Source organism: Hyperolius riggenbachi, chromosome 11, assembly GCF_040937935.1.
Source record: "Hyperolius riggenbachi isolate aHypRig1 chromosome 11, aHypRig1.pri, whole genome shotgun sequence".
Lineage (NCBI taxonomy): Eukaryota > Metazoa > Chordata > Amphibia > Anura > Hyperoliidae > Hyperolius > Hyperolius riggenbachi.
The window spans coordinates 172,676,020-172,697,916 of record NC_090656.1 but is presented as its reverse complement, the minus strand read 5'-3'; the positions used below and the strand labels follow the sequence as shown (position 1 = coordinate 172,697,916).

The window sequence follows — 21,897 nt, the reverse complement described above, 5'->3', positions numbered from 1 at the left end:
CAGCCAAGCAGTCTGTGTCACCAGTCTTCCATATCAGTGCAAAGATGCCAAAATGTCAGGCCAATATTTTTCATCCCAACAATGACTGCTGACACATGACAGAAAGTATGCACATGTATTAAAACGACAGCGAGGATGCTGCAGAGGGAAAATAATTCTACCGTTACATTATGCGTGTCTATGATTACCTGACGGGAAAAATAATCAATAGGAAAATATCTGTGCAGTGATGCAGAAGGATGGCTGAGAGGAGTAGCAGCCAGGGAGGATCCTGTGACTAACACATCTATACAGTGTCACTGCCAAGAGACATGTGAGAAGTGGATGGGAAATACAGAGAAGAAACAAAATGCAGCTGTGATAATTGCATTTGCATTTTTCTGTATGAGTGTCTCATTTCCTGAATATAGCTGCACCTGCCATCTATACACAGCAACACACAGGGCAGCACACTGCGGTTTCAGGTGTACATGTCACCAAGGATTAACATGATCTGATTCTGAAGAGAACATCATATACATCAAAACAGGAAAAATTCATTAAGAATTCAGGACTGTGGGGAGCCCAAGCAATCCAACACATTGGCTTCCCCAGCCCCATAAGCACCGATGCATCCCTGGGTGGCTCCGTTCGTGTGTTATCAGTCCTGGTAACTGGCTCATCCGTGCCAGCTGGGCTCTTCTGTGCATGCGCAGAAGAGCTGACTTGCATGACTGAGCCAGATTATCAGGACCAATACCAGGCGAACGGAGGCACTCGGGAGGACGGCGAGGGACGCATCGGTGCTCATGGGGCTGGAGGAAGTCCTGGGTAAGTATACAGTCTTTTAGTGTGCCCTTCTCAGGTATGCTTTAAAGCAAGTCTGAAGTTAGAATAAAAATTAAAAACAGATACTCACCTAAGGAGAGGGAAGGCTCTGGGTCTTATAGAGCCTTTCCTGTTCTCCTCATGTTGTCCTTCCTCCACAGGATCCTCCATTTGCATTTCCCACCGCAGGAGACCCCAGGTTTTAACTGTTTAATTGTCAGTTAGTGTTAGGTCTTTTCCGAGAGGGCACAGGGTGTTTTTGAAGCCAACATCCTCCTTTGCTGAATCTGTTTGGAATGCAAGTTGTGTAAGGGCCCATTCACACCTAAAATTGCTAAATGCTAGCGATTTGCGTTAGTGTTTTACGCAGGTGATTTTTCTGTGATTTATGCAAAAAAAAAATCACTGGACAAATTAGCGTTTTTGGATCGATCACGATTAGCGGTTCTATACATGCTAATTGCGATCGCTCCAGAATCACCAGCAAAACGCTGCAGGTAACGCGTTTGCAATTAGCGATAATCGCAAAACGCCCGCGATCGTGTCAGTGAGAACACTGCCATAGGCTACAATGGCACAAGTGTTTTTAAAAACCGCTAGCGTTTTGCGATTAGCGGGTATCACGCGATACCCACTTAATTGTGAATGGGCCCTAAGTTGCCCATGTTTGGGCTCTGCACATCTATGCAGCTGGTCAATTCGGGTGCAGCTTATATTTAAAAGCGCTGCCACTTCCCTAATAAACCACTGATAATTTATTGGCTACCTTAGAACAAAACATAACACTATTGCAGTAGTGTGCATATACTGTAAGTAGCTGCAGTGAAACGTTCTTGTAGCAGGGCAGGCTGAAAACCACTTGGGGTTATTTTGGCAGTGCCAGTGTGTCTAGGAGACTTCAGTTGTGTGACTATTATTTCATTAGTATCTGACTGACTTTTTTATGGGCCGATATGATTTAGGGGACGGATGTAAATCTTTGTCAACTAGTCAAATGTGTTTTTTTTAAATCTACTCTTGCTGAATCACACAGAATACCCAGAATCACACAGAATTCCAGCGCTGTGTAATATTTTGGCGCTTTATAAATAAATAAATAAATAAATAAAATACCCACCACTCTTCAATAATTCACAGCCTTAGTAAATGAGAGTGCCCTACTGGCCATATAAGACAACAACGTTCCAATGTGAACTTATTAGTGGAATTCTGCTAAGATCTGCAGTATATTCAGAGATCAGAATTTTGCAAGTCTTGCCTTATCCAATATTTTACAGACAAGTCTGCTATACAAAAACAAAAATACGGGATAGAGCCCTGGGCAGGACAGATGGAGGCATTGGTCATCATATGCTTAGCACAGCAAAAACATTAGGGGTCTGTTTAAAGGACACCAGAAGCGAGAGGGATATGGAGGCTGCCATGTTTATTACCTATTAAACAATACTAGCTGCCTGGCATTCCTGTTGATCTCTCATATATTAGTCTGAATCACACACCTAAAACAAGCATGCAGCTAATCCAGTAAGATTTAAGTCAAGTCTGATCCACATGCTTGTTTAGAGACAATGGCTGAAAGTATTAGAGGCAGGCGATCAGCAAGGCAGCCAGGCAATTTACATTGTTTAAAAGAAATAAATCTCGCAGCCACCTTATTCCACTCACTTCAGGTGTCCTTTAAGAACTGCTTTTTACTGTAGCAAATTGTGCTCTGAAATCTCTCCTCATCAGGCAGAACCAGCAGTACAGACTGTCTTGTATAAAATACCTTTATGTAATGTTTACTCATATTTATTTATATGACAGGGTCAGAGCTAGTAGCATTTATTACTTTCTGCATACGTACTGCTTGCTGAAGTGTGCTACTATGTACAGGGCCCTAGCCCTCCTCCCTCCAAAGCAACATGTTACTAGCCTGAAGGCTAGCAATGCGACTGTACAGAACCTGGCCCCAAACTGTCCCCTGGGGGATCAAGTCTCGATCCCTGCCAGCAGCAGCCCTCATACGTGTGTATAGGCATCACAATCTAAATGATTTACTGCACCAGTCACTCAATTGGATAACAACAGCAACAACTCTGCCACTGATTTCTAAGAGATAAAATGCTGACAAACATCTCTGCACTTGTGACATTGCTGTCATTCCCTGCCTTGACACTTGCCAGAAACTGGGTGATATGTACATATTTCTGTCTAGCTAATGGTGCTACATGACACCTCTGTATGTGTCTGATGTGCTATTCCAACACCACTTTTACACTTTATCATAGCCATGCAGTAGCACAGATTGGTTATGATGGCTGATACTGCAGTAATATTTGTGTCAGTTATACTGAAAAACCATGTCTTTCTGTACATACACCTGGAATTAACACCACTGGCAGCGTATAAAGCCCGAGCTTCACACCTAGATGGAGCATTTTAAACTCCATCCATTTAGCAAAATGGAACATTTTCAATTCTGTTTTGATACAGCAATTCTATTTTGGAGGGACAGCTCTTCCTATAGTATCATTCTTAATGCATAGTTAACATGACATTCAAGCAGTCATTGTTTTGAATTTTGTATTTCATTTCTTTTGTTTTAGGCTTGTTTCCATTAGCTCTTTGAGCAAATTGTCGACTGTCCACATTAAGTTGGGCAATAGGGATTAATGATCTAGAGATTATATACAAGGTGGATAGCAGGGATAATTCCTTGCCTATATCTTTTTATTCGTGATTTTATCATGGTAATTATCAATTGTAGTCATTTTGCAATGTATTTATTATTAATTGATTTCATTGTATTTAATTCAACTGTTGGATGAGAAGATGGAGTTTAATATTCAACATGCCAATACATTCTTATGTGAAGGTGGAGTGTTATATGAATTTATATATTTAAAGGGGAATAAAGCCCAGCATTTCTTCTTTGCTCTAAAAAGATTATTTACAGCATATTATACTACCACCATTTTCTTTAACTAGAACAGCATTCAACTAGTTAAACACAGGACTTACAAGTTCCCTGCAGGGAAAGCTGGACGCATCCGAACTGGAGATAATGTTATCTGGTGTTTACTTAATTGTATCAAGTGAGGAATGTAAACAGTTCTCTGACTATGCAGCTTCTCCTGAACACAGACAGACACTCAGAAAGCATTTCTGCGTACATTACAGGATGAATAAACCAGTTATGAATAAACTGCAATGTTAGCTCTCAGAGCAAAAAAATTGTACTTTGGGAACTTGTAATTTCTAAATGAATAATAATACTTATGCACAAAAGCAAATATGATAACCGTATGGCATATAAAAGTAGGAAAACATGTTTTTATTGAATATTATGTCAGAGTTTTATACCACTTTCTTTCATTTTCCCAAGGAAAGAAAAAGATTCTATGTTTTTGCCACTTGAGGGCAGTGTTTCCACTGGGTAATAGGAATAAATGGTGATAGGATAAGTTATTACATTAAAGGGAACATAAACTGAGAAGGAAATGGATTGTTCCTTTTAAAATAATACCAGCCAGTTGCCTGACTCTCCTGCTGATCCTGTGTCTCTAATACTTTTAGCCACAGCCCCTCAACAAGCATGCAGATCAGGTGCTCTGACTGAAGTCAGACTGGATTAGCTGCATGCTTGTTTCAGGTGTGTGATTCAGCCACTATTGCAACCAAAGAGATAAGCAGCACTGACAAGCAACTGGTATTGTTTAAAAGGAAACATCCAAACTTCTCTCAGTTAAAGAGACTCTGTAACATGAAAAACCTCCCCTGGGGGGGTACTCACCTCGGGTGGGGGAAGCCTCCGGATCCTAATGAGGCTTCCCACGGCGTCCTCTGTCCCACGGGGGTCTCGCTGCAGCCCTCCGAACAGCCGGTGACAGAGCCGACTGTAGATTCAATATTTACCTTTGCTGGCTCCAGCGGGGGCGCTGTGGCTGCTTTCGGCATGGAAATAGACGGAAATACCCGATCTCCGTCGAGTCCGCTCTACTGCGCAGGCGCCGGAAACTTGCGCCTGCGCAGTAGAGCAGACCCGACGGCGATCGGGTATTTCCGCCTACTTCGGAGCCGTCAGCCGTCAGAGCGCCTGCGCAGGAGCCGGGAAGGTAAATATTGACGTCACCGCTGCACGGAGGGCTGCAGCGAGACCCCTGAGGGATGGAGGACCGCGTGGGAAGCCTCATTAGGATCCTGAGGCTTCCCCCACCCGAGGTGAGTACCCCCCAGGGGACGTTTTGTCGTTCCTCTTTAAGGTTCCCTTTTAAGTATAAATGGTAAGTCCAGAGCAGAGAGAACACCTGATAAAGCGCTTTGAGTCCTATGGGAGAAAAGCGCTATAGAAATGTTATTGTATTGTACTGTATTATAAAGGGGTAGGGCCTCTAAAACGCATAGTGACATAATCCATTCAGTGGCTGGGGAGTTTGGGCACTGGTTGGAAAGAGGCATCACTCATTTTAATAAGAGTAATCTAACAGGATACACTTTGAAAGGTGCTCTTTGTGTTTTGTTATGGAAGCAAACGTAATGGAAATGGTATGCAGTTTGCAATTGGGTCAATCAAAATCAGCAGAAAGTACATTTGATTGACCAAATTCTAAGCATACAATCACCCCAAGTCAATCTAAACCATTTCCAGCGTAGGTGGAGGGTGACTGCTCTGCTGCTGACTTATACCCTATCAGGAAGGATAGCTTGCATTTCCCTGCTTTTTACTCTCTGCCATCACTAGCCTGTTTCTCTTGAACCTAGTGAGCACATTGTCAAGTGCATTAACAATTACAGAACTAGAGGAGCACTGACTAATTTAGTGTTGCCCCATGTGTCTTTGACCCCACTATCTCTTGTCATCTATAGGTAGTGTCCAGTGAGGCCTGTTAAAGGGAACCTAAACTGAGAAGGATATGGCTTTTTCCTTTTAAAATAATACCAGTTGCCTGACTCTCTTGCTGACCTTGTGTCTCTAATACTTTTAGCTACAGCCCCTCAACAAGCATGCAGATCAGGTGCTCTGACTGAAGTCAGACTGGATTAGCTGCATGCTTGTTTCAGGTGTGTGATTCATCCAATACTGCAGCTAAAGAGATCAGCAGGACTGCCAGGCAACTGGTATTGTTTACAAGGAAAAATCCACATCCCTCTCAGTTTAGGTCCCCTTTAACAATGCCTCTTCTACAACTGCAAGTTCTAGATCCCGTAGACCACCACTAGGTGGCGAACACACTAACACGTCAGCTAACATCAGTGAATTGCTCAATAAGGATAAGTCAGGATTGGTTCAGATAGAAAAGGCAATGTGGTCCTAAAGCTGTCCATACACGGCTTGGTTATGGCCTGGTATGTTAAGCAGATCATCTTTATCTGTTAGGAGTTCAATCAGATAGTGATCAATTTCTACCCTACACAGCAAACTTCACTTTCAATCAATTTTGAGCAGTTTATTGATCAAAAGTCTGATTGGACAGGTTGGAAAATCTTTGTGCAAGGGGAGGGGCAAAAGCAATCGGCGATCGATGACCGATGTTTCACTGCATCGAACAGTAAGGGCCTGTTTTCACTAGTGCGGTGCGAATCGCTGGGATTCCACCGCTGACAAAATCGCATGCGGATGCAATTCCGCATGCGATTTTTGCCGCGATTTCGCATGCGATTTCGCATAGGCAGGCTATGAGCGATTTTAACCATGTCACTGCCTGGTTCAATTTGCATTAGTTTTCGTGCGAATTCGCACGCGAAATCGCGGCAAAAAACGCATGTGCGTTTTCCCTATTAAATACATAGCCTGCGAATCGCCTGCATTCCTCACACAGGCGAATTCTGCAGGCCCTACCGTGCAGAAAAATCCTGCACAGAAAAACGCACCAAAAAACTGACAAGTGGAAACAGTCTCATCCACTTGTATTGGTTATGCGAATCCGCATGCAGACAACGCATGCGGATTCGCTCTAGTGGAAACGGGCCCTAAAACAGTTGTAGCTAAATCAATACACAAATCCATCCATACACATGACTGCAGTCAAACAACTGCTAATTTTCTAACCTTTTAGTAATCCTGCAATGTTCTGATATGACCTGGTTATAAGATATCCGAGCTGACATGTTGAAGATAAGATCTACTTACCTGGGGCTTCTTCTAGCCGCTAGCAGTCTATATGGTCACTTGGTGTAGTTCCACTGTGATCATGGGCTATTGTGAATGTGTGGTCAACCACACGCCTCTCTCAATCATGCTCCCGTAATTGGGAGCATTCCGCGTGATTGAGAGAAGCGCTCGGCTGCGGTTGCACAATAGCCGGCAACTACAGCTATGGTTGGAAATCTTTTGGATGGACTAGCAGCACCCTGGAGGGCAGCAGAGCCAAAAGGAGGGACCAGATAGACTGCTAGCGGCCCCAGGTAAGTAGATCTAATACTTAACATTTCAGCTCGGATGTTCTTTAACCACTTGAGGACCACAGTCTTTTCGCCCCTTAAGGACCAGAGCCTTTTTCTCCATTCAGACCACTGCAGGTTTCACGGTTTATTGCTCGATCATACAACCTACCACCTAAATGAATTTTACCTCCTTTTCTTGTCACTAATAAAGCTTTCTTTTGGTGCTATTTGATTGCTGCTGCGAGTTTTACTTTTAATTATATTCACCAAAAAGACATGAATTTTGTCAAAAAAATGACTTTTTTAACTTTCTGTGCTGACATTTTTCAAATAAAGTTACATTTCCTATACAAGTTAGCGGAAATTGATTTTAATTTTGGTTTTTCACAAAGTGTCATTTTCCGCTAACTTGTGACAAAAAATAAAATCTTCTATGAACTCACCATACTCCTAACGGAATACCTTTGGGTGTCTTCTTTCTAGAATGGGGTCATTTGTGGGGTTCCTATACTGCCCTGGCATTTTAGGGGCCCTAAACCGTGAGAAGTAGTCTTGAAACCAAATGTCGCAAAATGACCTGTGAAATCCTAAAGGTACTCATTGGACTTTGGGCCCCTTAGCGCACTTAGGGTGCAAAAAAGTGCCACACATGTGGTACCGCCGTACTCAGGAGAAGTAGTATAATGTGTTTTGTGGTGTATTTTTACACATACCCATGCTGGGTGGGAGAAATATCTCTGTAAATGACAATTGTTTGATTTTTTTTTTACACACAATTGTCCATTTACAGAGAGATTTCTCCCACCCAGCATGGGTATGTGTAAAAATATACCCCAAAACACATTATACTACTTCTCCTGAGTACGGCGATACCACATGTGTGACACTTTTTTGCAACCTAGGTGCGCTAAGGGGCCTAACGTCCTATTCACAGGTCATTTTGAGGCATTTGGATTCTAGACTACTCCTCACGGTTTAGGGCCCCTAAAATGCCAGGGCAGTAAAGGAACCCCACAAGTGACCCCATTTTAGAAAGAAGACACCCCAAGGTATTCCGTTAGGTGTATGGTGAGTTCATAGAAGATTTAATTTTTTGTCACAAGTTAGTGAAAAATGACACTTTGTGAAAAAAAACAATAAAAATCAATTTCCGCTAACTGTTGAAAAAAAATAAAATCTTCTATGAACTCGTCATACACCTAACAGAATACCATGGGGTGACTTTTTTCTAAAATGGGGTCACTTGTGGGGTTCCTATACTGCCCTGGCATTTTACGGGCCCAAAACCGTGAGTAGTCTGGAAACCAAATTTCTCAAAATGACTGTTCAGGGGTATAAGCATCTGCAAATTTTGATGACAGGTGGTCTATGAGGGGGCAAATTTTGTGGAACCGGTCATAAGCAGGATGGCCTCTTAGATGACAGGTTGTATTGGGCCTGATCTGATGGATAGGAGTGGTAGGGGGGTGACAGGAGGTGATTGATGGGTGTCTCAGGGGGTGGTTAGAGGGGAAAATAGATGCAATCAATGCACTGGGGAGGTGATCGGAAGGGGGTCTGAGGGTTTGGCCGAGTGATCAAGAGCCCACACGGGGCAAATTAGGGCCTGATCTGATGGGTAGGTGTGCTAGGGGGTGACAGGTGGTGACAGGAGGTGATTGATGGGTGTCTCAAGGTGTGATTAGAGGGGGGAAATAGATGCAAGCAATGCACTGGCGAGGTGATCAGGGCTGGGGTCTGAGGGAGTTCTGAGGGTGTGGGCGGGTGATTGGGTGCCCTAGGGGCAGATAGGGGTCTAATCTGATGGGTAACAGTGACAGGGGCTGATTGATGGGTGATCAGTGGGTGATTAGATGGCAGAACAGATGTAAACAATGCACTTTGGAGGTGATCTGAGGGTAGGTCTGGGGCAATCTGATGGTGTGGGTGGGTGATCAGATTGCCCGCAAGGGGCAGGTTAGGGGCTGATTGATGGGTGGCAGTGACAGGGGGTGATTGATGGGTGGCAGTGACAGGGGGTGCTTGATGGGTGGCTGTGACAGGGGGTGATTGATGGTTGATTGATAGGTGATTGACAGGTGATTGACAGGTGATCAGTGGGTTATTACAGGAAAGAACAGATGTAAATAATGCACTGGCGAAATTGCTAAGGGGGGGTCTGAGGGCAATCTGAGCGTGTGGGTGGGTGATTGGGTGCCCGCAAGGGGCAGATTAGGGTCTAATCTGATGGGTAACAGTGACAGGTGGGGATAAGGGGTGATTGATGGGTAATTAGTGGGTGTTTAGGGTAGAGAACAGATGTAAACACTGCACTTGGGAGGTGGTCTGATGTCGGATCTGCGGGCGATCTATTGGTGTGGGTGGGTGATCAGATTGCCCGCAAGGGGCAGGTTAGGGGCTGATTGATGGGTGGCAGTGACGGGGTGATTGATGGGTGATTGACAGGTGATCAGGGTTATTACAGGGGGGATAGAGGCATACAGTACACAGGGGGGGGGGAGTCTGGGGAGAATCTGAGGGGTGGGGGGGGTGATCAGGAGGGAGCAGGGGGCAGTTTAGGGTTAAGAAAAAATTGCGTTGACAGAAAGTGACAGGAAGTGATTGATGGGTGATTAGGGGGGTGATTGGGTGCTAACAGTGGTCTGGGGGGTGGGCGGGGGGGGGGGGGGGGGGTCTGAGGGGTGCTGTGGGCGATCAGGTGGCAGGGGGGGGGGGAAATCAGTATGCTTGGGTGCAGACTGGGGTGGCTGCAGCCTGCCCTGGTGGTCCCTCGGACACTGGGACCACCAGGGCAGGAGGCAGCCTATATAATACACTTTGTATACATTACAAAGCCTATTATACATACGTGCAGAGGCGATCCGGGTGCTAGTAACCCGCCAGCGCTTCCGAACGGCCGGCGGGTACAGCGCGAGGGGGCGGAGCCAGTCGCCGACGGCTGATCGCGTCACGGATGACGTGATCGCCGCATAACCACTCCTGCCGCCGCCTCCGCCCATGGGCGTATTGCGGTCGTTTAGGCCCAGTCTTTGCCACCGCCCGTCGGCTGGGGGCGGTCGGCAAGTGGTTAAAGACTGAAAGTTTTCGCCATCCAAGAACAAACAATTAAAAAAATATCTAGTCCAGGTTTTGTGGGTCATGTGGGTTCTTCAGAGGCCTCCAGTCTTAGTGAATCAGCACCAAGGCTTTTACTTTGGAGCATTTTCCGCTCCAGAGCGTGGCTGACAGTAGTAAACAAACTGGATAGTAATAAAATAATCAACACAATAAAGAAAAAAAAATAAAACCGTAGTCAGCAGCCTCCTCGTCAGAATGTCCCATAAATGTCAGAATGTGGGCCACCGTGATGAGCAGCATTAAATATTGACAATGTGAAGGCTTTATGAAGGGCCAGAAATGCAGCCTTCAGTACTATAAAATAACAGTCACATTTAGAAGACATTCCAAGACAGAACATCCACATATTCATCAGGGAAGCGCAGATTTGTCTCTTAATGGTATTTATATTAATTTAGCAGAAAATTAACTACCGCCCACGCTGCATTTAATGTGATTACAGAGATCACTTTAACTAGTTTGTGTTTGGGAGGCTTAGTCGTATTGAAGAATAACTTGATGGATTCGGGAAATATGACACCTTGTCTCCTGTGCTGTTTATCCATTAGCGCTTAACATGAGCCTCACTATGGAAAATGCTAGCCAGAGAGCACGGTATTACATTAATCTCAATGGTCCTTTAAGGTTTTCCATTGAGGGAACACATTAGAGTGGATACAGTATTTCTATAAATAAATACTTCTGCTCCACAGTTCATAGAGCAGGCTTAAAGTCTACCTGTAGTAAGGACTCTTACGGGGTGGTACTCACCTGGGGAGGGGGAAGCCTCTGGACCCCCAAAGAACTGCTTTATACCAGATTGCACCTGCGCAATAGCATGTTCCTGTTTGGGCTCCGCCAAAGCGGGTCTGTGCCACTGCACAGGCGCACTACGGCTGGACTTCGGGGGGCTCACTCCTGGAACGGCCTTGCTCAGGAGGACAGGGGTAGCCTCTGTTGGATCCTCAGGGTTCCCCCTCCTGAGTAAAGTATCCAGAATAGCCTGTAGCAAACCTCACAAGTTTGCTTTAAAGGATACCCGAGGTGACATGTGACATGATGAGATAGACATGGGTATGTACAGTGCCTAGCACACAAATAACTATGCTGTGTTCCTTGTTTTCTTTCTCTGCCTGAAAGAGTTAAATATTAGGTATGTAAGTGGCTGACTCAGTCCTGACTCAGACAGGAAGTGACTACAGTGTGACCCTCACTGATAAGAAATGCTAACTATAAAACACTTTCCTAGCAGAAAATGGCTTCTGAGAGCAGGAAAGAGATAAAAGGGTCAATAGTTCATACATTTTATCTCTGGCATACCTCAATGAAGGTGTCATTGAGCAAAAACAATAAAACAGTTAAAACCAAAAAAGGAGATTTAAACATAAAATAAAACTGTGGAATATCTTAAAAGGTCATTTTTAGAAGAAGGAAGATAGATACAATTGTTTATTTCATTAGTTTATTTTCACCTAAACCTGAGGCAAAAGAATATAAAAGTTATGGATACCTGCTAAGGTCATTCTTTAGGTCATCAGACATAACCTTCCTTCCATGCAACCACTGTAGCCCCCCTTCTATCCACTCTGTGTGCCCTATTTGTGCACATTCCCGCATGTCTGTTTATAGCTGCCGCCTCCGCGTAATGAACATGTGTAGATACTAATGGTTCCAGGAGCGTTATCCAACCATTGCCACACACAAATGTTAAATCACTAGGGAAAGTGTAATGGAGGGTTGACAATAATTAGATTAGATCATGCAGTAGTGTCACTCATGTATACAGTAAAGGTCCCATACAATTTTTCAACTGTCTGACTTTTTTTGCCACTTGTCCAGAAGTCGATACATTTTAACTTGGCATCAATGATTCTTAAAGGGGCACTACAGCAAAAAACTGTAAAATGTAAAATATGTGCAAACATATACAAATAAGAAGTACATTTTTTCCAGAGTAAAATGAGCCATAAATTACTTTTCTCCTACGTTGCTGTCACTTACAGTAGGTTGTAGAAATCTGACAGAAGTGACAGGTTTTGGACTAGTCCATCTATTTATAGGGGATCCTCAGGGATATATGTATTTTCAAAAGCAAATTGCAGTTCTGTCCAACTGCCAAAACTGTGTAGCGAGCAGGGAAGCTGGCCAGCATTTTTGTATAAATCGCTTTTAGAGAATATCTTTATAAAAAATAAAAGACTTGAGCATCCCCTATGAAGAGATGGGCTAGTCCAAAACCTGTCAGTGTCACTTATGTCAGATTTCTACTGCCTACTGTGAATGGCTCATTTTACGCTGGAAAAACATACTTCTTAATTGTATATGTTTGCACATATTTTAAATTTTAGAGTTTTTCACTGTAGTGCCCCTTTAACATACATTTTCCAACTGCTATACTGAACACACAGCTCTCTGTATTATATAATGAAGATGGCTACATTTAGTTTTTGATGAGGCTTTTCTCGGTTTACATGATAAAGAAGGGTGTCACCATATTCCAGTTCTGGTCTCACTGACTGGACAACCACCAGGAGTCTTCTGTAACCTGCAGGACTTCCTGCCTCTGAAGGGAGTTACAAGTAAACAGGAAGTCCTACAGGTTCATTCCCCGCCCAAATGTATAACATAAGCAGGTCATTAGAAATGGATCCAGAATCATCCCTTAGGGATCAGATGTGTCTGGATCTGCTCTTTCCATATGCTCTTGATTTTTTTCCACTCATACACTATTTCAGGTCATGAGTCACAGGACATTAATAATCCAGCTGCTTTGAACAAGTTGTCTTTTCAATAAACAGCAGTACATGATCTACATATATAAAGGACTGCATGGTGATGTAAAGGGCACACATGCACTGAGCCTATGCACTGTATCTAGGTTAGGAGATGAAAGGAGATTTGAGAAACCTAGGAATTTATTTCACTTCTACTGGATGCTTTGGTTCGGTGGTGGGGACCTGTCATGTATGTGAAACAGGAGAGCATGTAACAAGCAAGCACTAAGGCAACATTTCAGTTGCTGGATTAGGGTAGCAGGCAGGGCCAGATTTACATCTCAGGAGCCTACAGACAGTCACAGAACATCTGGCATCCTAAACTCCACCTTCCACTGAACCCGCAAACACCGAACCGCTTTACAAGTGTGCTGGCTCCCTCTGTTCCCTGGCTGGCATGGCCGTCACCTCTCCTCCTCTTCTGCAGCCTGCACTTACCAGGAACCACACTGATGTCACCGCCCCCTGAAGCATAGAGAGCTGGGTGGTGGGCTAGATAGGCAGGCCACCCATTCAGCTATGTTTGAGAGCAGTGATGTCAGTCCACCTCCAAGGTGGTGAGTGCAGGTTCGCAAACTAGCGACCGATGCCTTCTTTGAGCACACTGGCACCACTAGGCTCTTGCCTACTATGCCTTGTGTTAAATCCTGACCTGGTAGCAGACCAACTGTCATGTTTACTTTAGTAGTTGTTCTGAGCTGTAGTTGCCACTTGCGCAAGTCAAACTGCTCTTGACATCAGTTTGAATCAATAGTGTGCATCCTGTCTGAATGGATCATTTGCAGGCTTGAGGTTGGAGATAAGTGTCTCTGTTGCATATTCCAGTCCGCAGTGTCCGGTAACACCCTTATATCTCAATATCGAACAATAAACGGCAGCATATTGCTTTGAAGCATGAAAGCCCTCATTCATCACTGCATGTTTTTCATTGCTTATAAAGGTGAATGGGAGAATATGCCTTTGTTTACACAATTTTCATACATGATGTAGCTGGCCCAGAGAAATTCAGTTGCAGGACTCTGAGATTTCTACATCATTTAGTACCTTCTCTACCTTGTCTCTGTAATCATTCCTATATTTACGAATATAGTGTCAGCATATTACTCAGTAATTTAGAGAGTACATATAAAGAGACCCACTTAAATTGTGTGTGTTGCCTTGCATGTTAACACATCACACAGCAAATGCACAACGCACAGCATAAACCTCGCAATGCTTTTCTGCAGCACCGCTCCCATCTGAGCATTACTGTGGAATGCATAAGACCTAGTGCACACCAAAAACCTCTAGCAGATCCGCAAAACGCTAGAGCAGGGGTAGGGAACCTATGGCTCAGGAGCCAGATGCGGCTCTTTTGATGGCTACATCTGGCTTACAGAGAAATCAGTTAAGGATTTAATCGCTAAGCTACACTGCTCAAGCAGCGCAGCTCAGAGTGGCAGTGCAAGTAACATTTTCAAAGTAGTGCACTCTATTGCTGTATCATGCACTACTAATTTACTCATGCTCCACCCAAAACTAACAGCCGCTACAATTGTCCCACTCTGGATCCTGTCAGGTCCAGTGACTTTGTAGAACCAGGTCCCCACACTTTTATTGGCCCAATAGGCTGCCTGTCACTTGTGCCAAAGTGCTGGGATCCCGTCCTACAAAGTGAATCAACCCCCAAGTCAGATAGCTAATTGTACAAGCTGTTAGTCAGTATTTCTCCTGTCTGGCTCTTGGGGAAATTGCTGATGTTGCTGAAATCCAAGAAAAGCTGAAGACGTGTCTGACACTTCCACTGCCCGGCGGATCAACTGTATACACATCACCATGGCAACAGGGACGCAAGCCCTCTGCTGTGCATGCGCACAGTCCCAGTTTGAAGCATATTGTATGGCTTTCACAGAATTACATTTTAAAATATTTGGCATTTATGACTCTCTCAGCCATAAAGGTTCCTGACCCCTGCGCCATATCATAAATATGTGATTTTTTTTTTCTTCACATAAGATCTAATTCAGTTCCAGGCCTTGCATGTGACACAGCAGATACAACACATTACAAGGATGCCATGAAAAACCACATTACAAAGATACCATAAGAATCAGCAGGAGATTTGGGTGCAGGATACAGCCGTCAGCCGATATATGGCTTATTCTGCTGCTGCACAATTCCTGGTAGTGTTAATTACTATTCCCCCTCCAGGTCCATGTGGATAGTGGGGAATAATGTAATTCAGCTGGCGGCCACTCCGTCTTCCTACGGCGCCAAAGTTACTCACTGTGCTCTGCAATAGCCGTAACTCCTATTACAGTCTATGGTGGCGCCGGCTGCGCCCAAATCTCCTGTGCCGGATTCCTTGTGTTCATTCAGGAGCACTCCATACTGCACATGGGGCATTTGACATTAGCTAGTTAACCCTTTTCGGGACTGGATGGTTCTGGCCCCTTAAGAACCAGAGCCAGCCTTTCCCTATTGTGCACTGTGATTGGCTCACAGTGCTCATAGGGCCAGGGAAGCAGAAGCTCTGTTGTCACTATGACAGCAGAGCGAGCGGGTGCAGTGACAGAACAGCGGTGTGAATGGCGAGGACGGCATGAGTGTGCAGCTGTAAATAGTTGGAATCTACAGTACGTCCTGTCAGAGCCGCACAGCCACCAGCAGAATGCAGATTCCAACCACGTTGGTCTGGAAAAGGTTAAGGGGCTTACAAACAGATAAAAACAAGGTCAGCAACTAAGGTTAGTACTAGGAAAAGTTGTGCTTGGAGTGGAGCTTTAAGATTATTGCAGTTAGTGAGCTGCCATCTATGGGCTAAAAGGAACTGGAGACTGTGAGCTGAAAACTATAAATAAGGCATCTATAATGTCCTCAAATCTGTTTGTTCTTGTTCTACCCACACCTGCTGCCTGACTAATTCCTGTTTAGACTGTTTATGCACTGAGTGCTATTTACACTAAGGCTTCCACCCACACAGTAACGTTCCCAATCAATAATGGACAGATTCAATCACTTTGATCAAATCTGGCTGCTGTTTTCTCTCTTTCCACTAGCATGATGGACAGGTTTGATTGATTTCAAGGGCAAAAACTGATTGGGGACATAATCCAAAAGGCCTGGAAAATAAGCGTTTCATTTGTGGCTGAGTCAGTGATGAAGCAGTGACTGTGTACATCATCGTGCAGCCCAAAACCACCCACAACAGTCGGTAAGGTGGATTTTAATCAGGTTTCTGCCAGACATTGGCCTTAATTCACTAAGCTTTATCAAACACTTTATCAAATGTTTGATAGTTTACCTCATGGGGTAAAATCTAATTTTCACTTTCACTAATTCACTAAAGTGTTATATATTTATCGAATGTTTTATCGATAAAATGTTCAATAAATCTATAACACCTTAGTGAATTCAAAAATTAGATTTTACCCCATGAGGAAAATGATCAAACGTTTGATAAAGTGTTTGATAAAGCTTAGTGAATTGAGGCCATTGTATCAGAAACTGAAGTGTAGTGTGGAGTGTCCATCGCTGTTCCTGAATCGGTTTGAAGAATTGTGGCAACAGCATCTTACTTGAAAGACATGTTTTTTTCTTCTAGAAACTGGGCAGCTATGGCTAGATTAGCTGATCTCTGCAATTGAAGAGGAGCCGTAATAACATATAGCAGAACGTAATAAATTAATCAGGATCCCCATTTTTACCTTAACTATCATGATCTATACATTGCTATATATACGTTTGTAAATCCCCTACATTATCCATCTTGTTAGCTATCCATTAGTGCTATGCTGGTAATGGACACCTCTATATGTGCTTTGCATAGTAGTAATACTTAACACACGATTTCCTTACTCTAAATCATACATGTCAAACTCTGGCCCACCATTGAATTTAGCCCTGAAGTGGTTTCCCCACTTTGCATTATGTTTGGCCCGCTCTAGAGTAGACCACTAGGGAAGCTATATTAGAGGTGAAACCCTAGAACACTAGGGAAGCCATATGAGGGAGGTAGGGGGAAAGTCAAAAACACCAGGAAACTGTATAGTGGAGGGTGGGGGCCTCTAGACACCAGGGAACTGTATAGGGAAAGGATGACCACTAGACACCAAGAAACTGTGTAGTAGTTGGAGGGAGGCCATCAGACACCTGGTAACTTTATAAAGGAGGAAAGTGGCCAGTAGACATTGAGGTTGACCCCTGACTAGGTCCCAGTGTACAGCAGTGCGCAGTACATATGGGGCTTGATTCACAAAGGCGTGCATGAAGGTTTGCACTCATAAAGATTTACGTGCGCGCACTAACAAAGGTGTTCGCGCGTTAATGCACGCGCTTTGCCGCGGTAGTGCGCACACGTAAATCTTTACGCCTGTAAACCTTCATCCGCGGCATATTGCGCGCTAAACGCATAGCACGATCATGCTATGCGTTAGCACGGCTTTGTGAATCAAGCCCATGATCTGAACGGCAGAAGTGCTGTCTATGCACTTCTGCTGTTCTTGCGTGTCACACACCATACGCGCTGCTGAAATGTGCACGGCAGCGCGCAAAGGTCTGTACAATTAACAAGCTGACACATCATTGCATTCCAGCGGTTCTGGAGGTGTGTTTAGCTTACAGGGACAACAAAGAGACAATTTGCATATTCAGCAGTGATGCGTTGTGGGGTGCCTCATATGCTCACTCCAACCTGAATAATCGCAAATACTTTCTGTTTTAAGAACACAGATTTCAGTTTTTCAAACATCAAGGTGATAGTCCCTGTACAGAAAAATAAGCAAAATGCTAACACAGTAGCTGACAAGATCTGCAGTTAGCATGCCTGTTACTTTAGGATGGAGATAGTATCACATTTGTTTGAATTATGCATAAAGTACAGGTTTGCTTTATCCTTGACCCTGTGTCAGCAGTTTTGTTAACAGGCCAATACTGTCTCGGGTAACCTGTCCTGGGCCTGTTTCCGTGTGGTACTACGTCATTATTCTGTGCTTTTTCAGCATTGTAGCTTTGTATTTAGTGACATGACACTGTTTGTGCCCTTGTAACGTGGGGGGTACATTGAAGTGCTAGAGGCGCAGACTGACAACAAGGCTAAGATTCTGGGCATACATTTACTTCTGAAATGGCACTGAGAAACTGTTATCAAGTAAAATCTACTGAGTTGATGTTAAGTATCTGTTATTGAACCCGAGCTGATCAGTGCTCTGAGAAGTAACATGAGAGAAATATAAATACTCCACTGCCAAATCGGTATATGGAGGGGCACATAGACCGGGAAGAGGTATATGCCCCCCTCAAGCCTAATTATGGGAGGGCACAGGCTGGTGCATTGTTATTTGGCATTGGTTAACCAGGGGTAAACTGGTACATGAACACCAATGGCCATCTGACTTTAGGTCAGAGGTCATGCTGAGTATAATGGGATGGAAGTTTTAGGCTGGGGAACTCATGCTCAGTATCTCCCTCTGTGCATATGTATGTATGCGTATATATATATACTGTATATATATATATATATATACACACACAACCTTTTAGCCTATGACATTGTTAGTGGGTGTGGTTGTAGATAATGGCAGTTGGTGCTGTCTGTTTTTTCTTGTCTGCCAGTAGTAAAGATGATTACGTGCAGGCTCACTGTGGCTCAAACAACATGAAAGAATTACATAGCGAAAATCAATAGTTTCTAGATCTAGCTTCTATTTTTTAACTTCTCATTTTGCAATGTATTAATTTATGTTTCCCCCTACTACTATCTTTCAGTAAAGTCCCATTTAACTTTAAAGCCTTGGTTAATATTTTTCCCTGATATTTCATTGTTAGTAGAGGTGAATGGAGACCTGTGTCATTATTCACACAAAAGTCATATCTGATGCAGCTGTTCCAGTGAAATGCCCTTTGTAAAAGTCTGTCATGTGACCCAGGGAACTATCTAGAAAGCAGCTGAGTGGGTGTTCCCCAGCCAGCAGATTAGTAGGTCTCCCCAGCCAGCAGATTAGTGGGTGTTTCCCAGCTAGTGAATAGTTGTCACTTTCCAGCTCCTCTTTGTGAGTCACAACGCACAGCACTGCAGCTCAGCAGATTCTTATCTTATGCCATAGCTTCAGATCAGACCACAGAGAGGAGGTGGGCTGTGTAACGTGGCCTGTGCTCACATGGCATGACTGTCTGCTGTCACACAGCTTATCTCTGCCTACTTCAAGCGGCTATGATTTTTTAAGGGGAGGAGTTTAGAAGATTTCTATTCAGTAAAGATACTGCTGTTTAACCAGTAAGAAGCTATAGAAGCCGGCCAGCCAGGTACTTTGAACATATTTACTGAAAAAACAAAAGATATGCAATGCACAAAACATTGTACATTGTTAACTAATGACAATTTACAATCATGTGCATTAAAACATATAAGAGAGATCTATGGCTTTAAATGCCTATTTAAGTGCCTATTAACCTCCCTAGTGGTATGATTATTTCTGGATTTAGAGTCTAAAAGCCATGCAATATTTACACAAGCTTTTAGACCCTAAAAACTAGAAAAAAAACACACCACAGAGAGATCTGCAGCAGCTCCTGCATATAGCTCATTCATGGCTCGGGATTACCACTATGAGCTGTGGATCTTCCGTCCCGAGCCCGGGGTTACTGCTAAGGAATTAAACATTTATGTATTTTCTAACAGGCGTTATTGCATTTTGCATGACACTCAGTTGATGCTATAAATGCTTTAAAGGACAACTGAATCGATAGATATATGAAGGCTGCCATATTTATTTCCTTTTAAGCAATACCAGTTGCCTGGCTATCCGGAAGCAGTAAAAAAGGGCGCATATGGCTAATTGACAAAAAGGGCACCGCCATAGACTGCAATGCAAAATATTGGCTATTGGGCGCCCGACAGGAAATTTGGGCGCCCGAGAAATAGCGATTGCAGGGATCGTGTTAACAAAAGTTTTCGTTTACAGAATAAGGTTTATTACAAATATCGTTTACAAATTCGTTTTGACTTTCAGTTTTACTTATTTTTTCATTTTTAAATTTCGCTTTTAAGAGGTTTTACTTATTTTTTCGTTTTTAAATTCCGCTTTCAGGAGTGTAACAAGTACATTTTAGTTTACACTTATTTTATCACTTTAAAATTAGTTTTCATACGTATAATGCTTAAATATCGTTTTTAACCTTATTCTATTAGAAATACTTCGCTTTAGGTATTAACTTTGTTTTTTAGACTTATAATGCATCGATTATAGTTTTTAGATTTATCTTACTAATACATTGCTTTTAATATTACCGTTATTTTAAGATTTTTAATGCGTACGTGATTGCAAGGCTATTTATTCTATTATATATACTGTATATATATATATATATATATATATATATATATATATATATATACAGTGTGTGTAGGTGGTTATTCTATTACAAATATATAAATTATTCTATTCATGTTATTTATAGTGAAGTATTTTAAGGATTAAATATATTATTGTTTATATGTGGCATCACCAGGGGGATGGTTAGGGTTAGGCACCACCAGGGGGATGGTTAGGCACCACCAGGGGAGATTTAGGGTTAGGCACCACCAGGGAGGTCTTAGGGTTAGGCACCACCAGGGGGGTCTTAGGGTTAGGCACCACCAAGGGGGTCTTGGGGTTAGGCACCATCAGGGGGGTCTTAAGGTTAGGCACCACCAGGGGAGATTTAAGGTTAGGCACCACCTATTTGACGTTTCATTTCCGATTTCGTATTGGTTATAGACGGTATTTTGCCATTTCATTTCCGTTTATTGAACCTATGTAGCACTAGATTTTCGTTTATAAGCTATAAACGAAAAATATTGTTTTACATTAAAACTTATAATTTCGGTTATATCCCGCGCCCTTTTTTGATGCACGTGGCTATCCTGTTGATCCTCTGCCTCTAATAGTATTAGCCATAGACGCCGAACAAGCATGCAGCAGATCATGTGTTTCTGACATTATTGTCAGAATTGACAAGATTAGCTGCATGCAGCCTCCATATTCCTCTCACTTCAGTTGTCCTTTAAGTGGAAATCTGGATGCTACTGATGATATTTAATGATGGAACCGGGATCTGCTGGGCTATATTCTTTAAATGCATTAGCTACTGTATTTGATATTTTTTTCATATACGAAGAAAGTGTTTTGTACTACTTCTGCTTAGTAACCTTTTATACATCTATCACACCTTTCCAATTGAAATAATTCCCACTAGTAAATATAGCAAGAGAAAAGCATTTGGTATAAAACCCAACTCAGGCATCGCAAACAATGATGAATGTAATGGAAGCTTATACAGTGGTATTCCCAATGACCCAGAGGCAACTTTGCTCTGGTATTGTAACTTACATGACTCATGAAAAATATTAATTTACCTCATGTTCTTGCCTTGGCTTGCTGTGAACTGGTGATTTAGTGGCTGACACAACTAGCTGCACTCACAAACACTTATGAAGGCCAACAGAGATTAAACAGGGATTAGAATGCTGCTACAGAAAAAAATATTGCCTGTAGATTGAAAGTGAAGTCCTGCTAACATTTCCCGGGAGAGCCACTCCTGAATTTAAGAAAGCAATGGTATATCAGAGAGCTTTACCTCCAAAGAAAGAGCCATTTTCTCAGGCCTTGTTGTCTAGTTCCTGCGTGCACTGGAACAGTTTGCCTCAGATATTCTAATCTCTGTCAGTGTTGCACAACGTTCCTGCCATCCAGTGCAAAGCATACATAGTCTGCAATAGACAGGGAATGAGGAATTAAATTATTCGACTCAAAGTAACAACGTAAGACAAATAGCCTTCTGTCTAGTTCACATAACTAAATTAAAACAGAAAAAACATAACGATTGCATTGTTCAG

The 21,897-nt window shown here is 43.1% G+C and overlaps 1 protein-coding gene across 4 annotated transcripts in view; it reads right to left on the bottom strand.

The window, feature by feature from the left end:
- The window catches only part of SMPD3 (sphingomyelin phosphodiesterase 3), a 300,699-nt gene that overhangs the window by 177,400 nt on the left and 101,402 nt on the right, over positions 1 to 21,897 (bottom strand). For 2 of the 4 annotated variants that reach the window (XM_068260747.1, XM_068260748.1), the window contains exon 2: positions 21,639 to 21,771. The exons of 1 other annotated variant lie outside the window; for it this stretch is intronic. The gene's annotated coding sequence lies outside the window, so the exon portion shown is untranslated. Of the gene's footprint in view, positions 1 to 21,417; positions 21,588 to 21,638; positions 21,772 to 21,897 lie in introns of those variants that run through there. One more of the 4 variants, XM_068260750.1, reaches the window with a different exon arrangement.